Source organism: Arachis hypogaea, chromosome 4 (genome assembly GCF_003086295.3).
Source record: "Arachis hypogaea cultivar Tifrunner chromosome 4, arahy.Tifrunner.gnm2.J5K5, whole genome shotgun sequence".
NCBI lineage: Eukaryota > Viridiplantae > Streptophyta > Magnoliopsida > Fabales > Fabaceae > Arachis > Arachis hypogaea.
The window spans coordinates 18764055-18769567 of record NC_092039.1 but is presented as its reverse complement, the minus strand read 5'-3'; the positions used below and the strand labels follow the sequence as shown (position 1 = coordinate 18769567).

The window sequence follows — 5513 nt, the reverse complement described above, 5'->3', positions numbered from 1 at the left end:
CCTCAGAATTTCCAGCGTTAAACGCCGGAACTGGCACAAGAATGGGAGTTAAACGCCCAAACTGGCATAAAAGCTGGCGTTTAACTCCAAGAAGAGTCTCTACACGAAAATGCTTCAATGCTCAGCCCAAGCACACACCAAGTGGGCCCGGAAGTGGATTTTTATGTCATTTACTCATCTCTGTATACCCTAGGCTACTAGTTCTCTATAGTAGGACCTTTTACTATTGTATTTTCATCTTTGGATTATTTTAAATCCTTTGATCATCTTTGGACATCTAGTTCTTAGATCATTGGGAGGCTGGCCTCACGGCCATGCCTAGACCTTGTTCTTATGTATTTTCAACGGTGGAGTTTCTACACACCATAGATTAAGGTGTGGAGCTCTGCTGTACCTCGAGTATTAATGCAATTACTATTATTCTTCTATTCAATTCCGCTTGTTCTTGTTCCAAGATATCACTTGTTCTTCAACTTGATGAATGTGATGATCCGTGACACTCATCATCATTCTCAGCTATGAACGTGTGCCTGACAACCACCTCCGTTCTACCTTAGATTGGGTGAATATCTCTTGGATTCCTGATACACGATGCATGGTTGATCGCCTGACAACCGAGTGCTCGCCTGACAACCGAGCCAGCCATTCCGTGAGATCAGAGTCTTCGTGGTATAGGCTAGAACTGATGGCGGCATTCAAGAGAATCCGGAAGGTCTAACCTTGTCTGTGGTATTCTGAGTAGGATTCAATGATTGAATGACTGTGACGAGCTTCAAACTCCTGAAGGCGGGGCGTTAGTGACAGACGCAAAAGAATCACTGGATTCTATTCCAGCCTGATTGAGAACCGACAGATGGATAGCCGTGCCGTGACAGGGTGCGTTGAACATTTCCACTGAGAGGATGGGAGGTAGCCACTGACAACGGTGAAACCCTTGCATAAGCTTGCCATGGAAAGGAGTAAGAAGGATTGGATGAAGACAGTAGGAAAGCAGAGATACGGAAGGGATAAGCATCTTCATACGCTTATCTGAAATTCCTACCAATGAATTACATAAGTATCTCTATCTTTATCTTTATGTTTTATTCGTATATCACCATTATCCATTTGAGTTTGCCTGACTAAGATTTACAAGGTGACCATAGCTTGCTTCATACCAACAATCTCTGTGGGATCGACCCTTACTCGCGTAAGGTTTATTACTTGAACGACCCAGTACACTTGCTGGTTAGTTGTGCGAAGTTGTAGTGATCACAATTTCGTCCACCAAGTTTTTGGCGCCGTTGCCGGGGATTGTTCGAGTATGGACAACTGACGGTTCATCTTGTTGCTTAGATTAGGTATTTTTCCTCAGAGTTCTTAAGAATGAATTCTAGTGTTTCAAGGTGATGTTCTTATCATCACCAAAGCTGATTGATTTTCATCAATTTAGCTCTTGAATGCAATGTCCTGCTGAAGCTTGGCTGGCCATGTCTAATTCCTTTAGACTGAAGCTTTAGACTAACATTGCATGATTCCTGGAATTCTCATTAAGAATTTTGATATCTTTATTTTCTTTTCCACTTAATTTTCGAAAAAGCACAAAAAATTTAGAAAATCATAAAATCCAAAAATTTCTTGTTTAAGTCTAGAGTCTCATTTTAAGTTTGGTGTCAATTGCATGTTTCTGTTTTTCTTGCATTCATTCATGTGTCTTAGTGATCTTCAAGATGTTCTTGATGATTTCATTACTCTGATCTTTAATTCCTCTTGACTTGAGTGTTTATGTGTCTCATATGCATTCTCATTAGTGTCAGTAGTATACAAATTGCTAAGTTTGGTGTCTTGCATGGATTATTATTTTATTTTAGTTGCATTTTGATTATTCCTCACTATTAAAAATCCAAAAATATTTTTAATTTGTGTCTTTTCAAGTCAATAATACAGAGAATTGAATATTCAGAACATACAGCAGATGAATTACACAGAAAAAGCTGGGCGTTCAAAACGCCTAGTGAAGAAGGACAGACTGGCATTTAAACGCCAGCCAGGGTGCCTGGTTGGGCGTTTAACGCCCAAAAGGGTAGAGTTTTGGGCGTTAAACGCCAGAATGTGCACCATTCTGGGCGTTTAACGCCAGGATGGCACAAGAGGGAAGATTTTGTTTTCAATGCAAATTTTTTTCAAGTTTTCAAAATTTTTCAAAATCAAATCTTTTTCAAATCAAATCTTTTCAATCAAATCTTTTTCAAATTCAATTTCTTTCTATTTTCAAGGATACTTGCTATCAATTGATGACTTGATTCAACATATCAAGTATATTACCTTTTCTGTTGAGAAAGGTTTAATGTTTGAATCATATCTTTTCTTGATAGCCAAGTCATTAATTTTCAAAATCAAATCTTTTAAATGTTTTTCAAATCATATCTTCTCAATCACATCTTTTTAAAACCAATCATATCTTCTTAACCACATCTTTTTCAAAATAACTTTCAATCAAATCTTTTTAATTTCAAATTCTTTTTCAAAAATCACTTGATTTCTTTCCCACTTTTATTTTCGAAAATCAATTAGTGTTTTTTAAAATGTTTTCAAAATCTTCTACTCAATTTTCGAAAATTACTTCCCCTCTTCTCACATCCTTCTATTTATGGACTAACACTATTCCTTAATGCAAAATTCGAACTCCATCTTCTTTGATAAGTTCGAATTTTCTACTTCTGCCTTTTATTTTTCTTTTCCTCTGACACCTCAAGGAATCTCTATACTGTGACATAGAGGATTCCACATTTTCTTGTTCTCTTCTCTTTCTTATGAGCAGGAGCAAGGACAAAAGCATTCTTGTTGAGGCTGATCCTGAACCCGAAAGGACCTTGAAGCGAAAGCTAAGAGAAGCCAAGGCATAACTTTCTGTAGAGGACTTAACAGAAATCTTCAAGGAAAAAGAACACATGGCAGCCGAAAACAACAACAATGCCAATAATGCAAGGAAGGTGCTGGGTGACTTTACTGCACCTACTCCCGACTTCTATGGGAGAAGCATCTCTATCCCTGCCATTGGAGCAAACAACTTTGAGCTTAAGCCTCAATTAGTTTCTCTAATGCAACAGAATTGCAAGTTCCATGGACTTCCATTGGAAGATCCTCATCAGTTTTTAGCTGAGTTCTTGCAAATCTGTGACACTGTCAAGACTAATGGGGTTGACCCTGAGGTCTACAGACTTATGCTATTCCCTTTTGCTGTAAGAGACAGAGCTAGAACATGGTTGGATTCACAACCTAAAGAAAGCCTGAACTCTTGGGAAAAGCTAGTCAATGCCTTCTTGGCAAAGTTCTTTCCACCTCAAAAATTGAGTAAGCTTAGAGTGGAAGTCCAAACCTTCAGACAGAAGGAAGGAGAATCCCTCTATGAAGCTTGGGAAAGATACAAATAATTAATCAGAAAGTGTCCCTCTGATATGCTTTCTGAATGGAGCATCATAGGTATTTTCTATGATGGTCTCTCTGAACTATCCAAGATATCTTTGGATAGCTCTGCTGGAGGATCTCTTCATCTGAAGAAGACGCCTACAGAAGCTCAAGAGCTGATTGAAATGGTTGCAAATAACCAATTCATGTACACTTCTGAAAGGAATTCTGTGAACAATGGGACCCATCAGAAGAAAGGAGTTCTTGAGATTGACACTCTGAATGCCATACTGGCTCAGAATAAAATATTGACTCAACAAGTCAATATGATTTCTCAAAGTCTGTCTGGAATGCAAAATGCACCAAGCAGTACTAAGGAAGCTTCATCTGAAGAAGAAGCTTATGATCCTGAGAACCCTTCAATAGAAGAGGTGAATTACATGGGAGAACCCTATGGAAACACCTATAATCCTTCATGGAGAAATCATCCAAATCTCTCATGGAAGGATCAACAGAGACCTCAACAAGGTTTCAACAACAATAATGGTGGAAGAAACAGGTTTAGCAATAGCAAGCCTTTTCCATCATCTTCTCAGCAACAGACAGAGAGTTCTAAGCAGAATACCTCTGACTTAGCAACCATGGTCTCTGATCTAATCAAAACCACTCAAAGTTTCATGACTGAAACAAGGTCCTCCATTAGAAATTTGGAGGCACAAGTGGGTCAGCTGAGCAAGAAAATTACTGAACTCCCTCCTAGTACTCTTCCAAGCAATACAGAAGAAAATCCAAAAGAAGAGTGCAAAGCCATCAACATGGCCGAATTTGGAGAGGAGGAAGAGGCAGTGAACGCCACTGAGGAAGACCTCAATGGACGTCCACTGGCCTCCAATGAGTTCCCCAATGAGGAACCATGGGAATCTGAGGCTCAAAATGAGACCATAGAGGTTCCATTGGACTTACTTCTGCCATTCATGAGCTCTGATGAGTATTCTTCCTCTGAAGAGGATGAGTATGTCACTGAAGAGCAAGTTGCTAAATACCTTGGAGCAATCATGAAGCTAAATGACAAGTTATTTGGAAATGAGACTTTGGAAGATGAACCCCCTTTGCTCACCAAGGAACTGGATGACTTGTCTAGGCAGAAACTGCCTCAAAAGAGACAGGATCCTGGGAAGTTTTCATTACCTTGTACCATAGGCACCATGACCTTCAAGAAGGCCTTGTGTGACTTAGAGTCAAGTGTAAACCTCATGCCTCTCTCTGTAATGGAGAAGCTAGGGATCTTTGAGGTGCAAGCTGCAAAAATCTCACTAGAGATGGTAGACAATTCACGAAAACAAGCTCATGGACTTGTAGAGGATGTTCTGGTAAAAGTTGAAGACCATTACATCCCTGCTGATTTCATAGTCCTAGAGACTGGGAAGTGCATGGATGAATCCATCATCCTTGGCAGACCCTTCCTAGCCACAGCAAAGGCTGTGATTGATGTTGATAGAGGAGAGTTGATCATTCAAGTGAATGAAGAATCCTTGGTGTTTAAGGCTCAAGGATATCCCTCTGTCACCATGGAGAGGAAGCATGAAGAGCTTCTCTCAAACAGAGCCAAACAGAGCCCCCACAATCAAACTCTAAGTTTGGTGTTGGGAGGCCACAACTAAACTCTAAGTTTGGTGTTGAACCCCACATTCAAACTCTAAGTTTGGTGTTGGGAGGTTCCAACATTGCTCTGAGCACCTGTGAGGCTCCATGAGAGTCCTCTGTCAAGCTACTGACATTAAAGAAGCGCTTGTTGGGAGGCAACCCAATGTTATATTTTATCTATTTTCCTTTGTTATTTTATGTTTTCTGTAGGTTGATGATCATGAGAAGTCACAAAATCAATTGAAAAAGCAAAAACAGAAAGAAAAATAGGAAGAAAAACAGCACACCCTGGAGGAAGAACCTGCTGGCGTTTAAACGCCAGTGAGGCTAGCAGTTGGGCGTTTAACGCCCAGTCTGGCACCATTCTGGGCGTTTAATGCCAGAAAGGGGCATCAGACTGGCGTTAAACGCCAGAAAAGGGCAAGCTCTTGGTGTTAAACGCCAGAAATGGGCACCAGCCCGGCGTTTAACGCCAGAATTGG

At 40.2% G+C, this 5513-nt stretch overlaps 1 non-coding gene across 1 annotated transcript; it reads right to left on the bottom strand.

Annotated features, from left to right (window-relative positions):
* Positions 1 to 3335: 3335 nt before the first annotated feature.
* Positions 3336 to 3443, bottom strand: LOC112798374 (small nucleolar RNA R71). The gene has a single exon (XR_003199987.1). It is a non-coding gene; the product is annotated as a small nucleolar RNA R71 (small nucleolar RNA).
* Positions 3444 to 5513: the final 2070 nt, after the last annotated feature.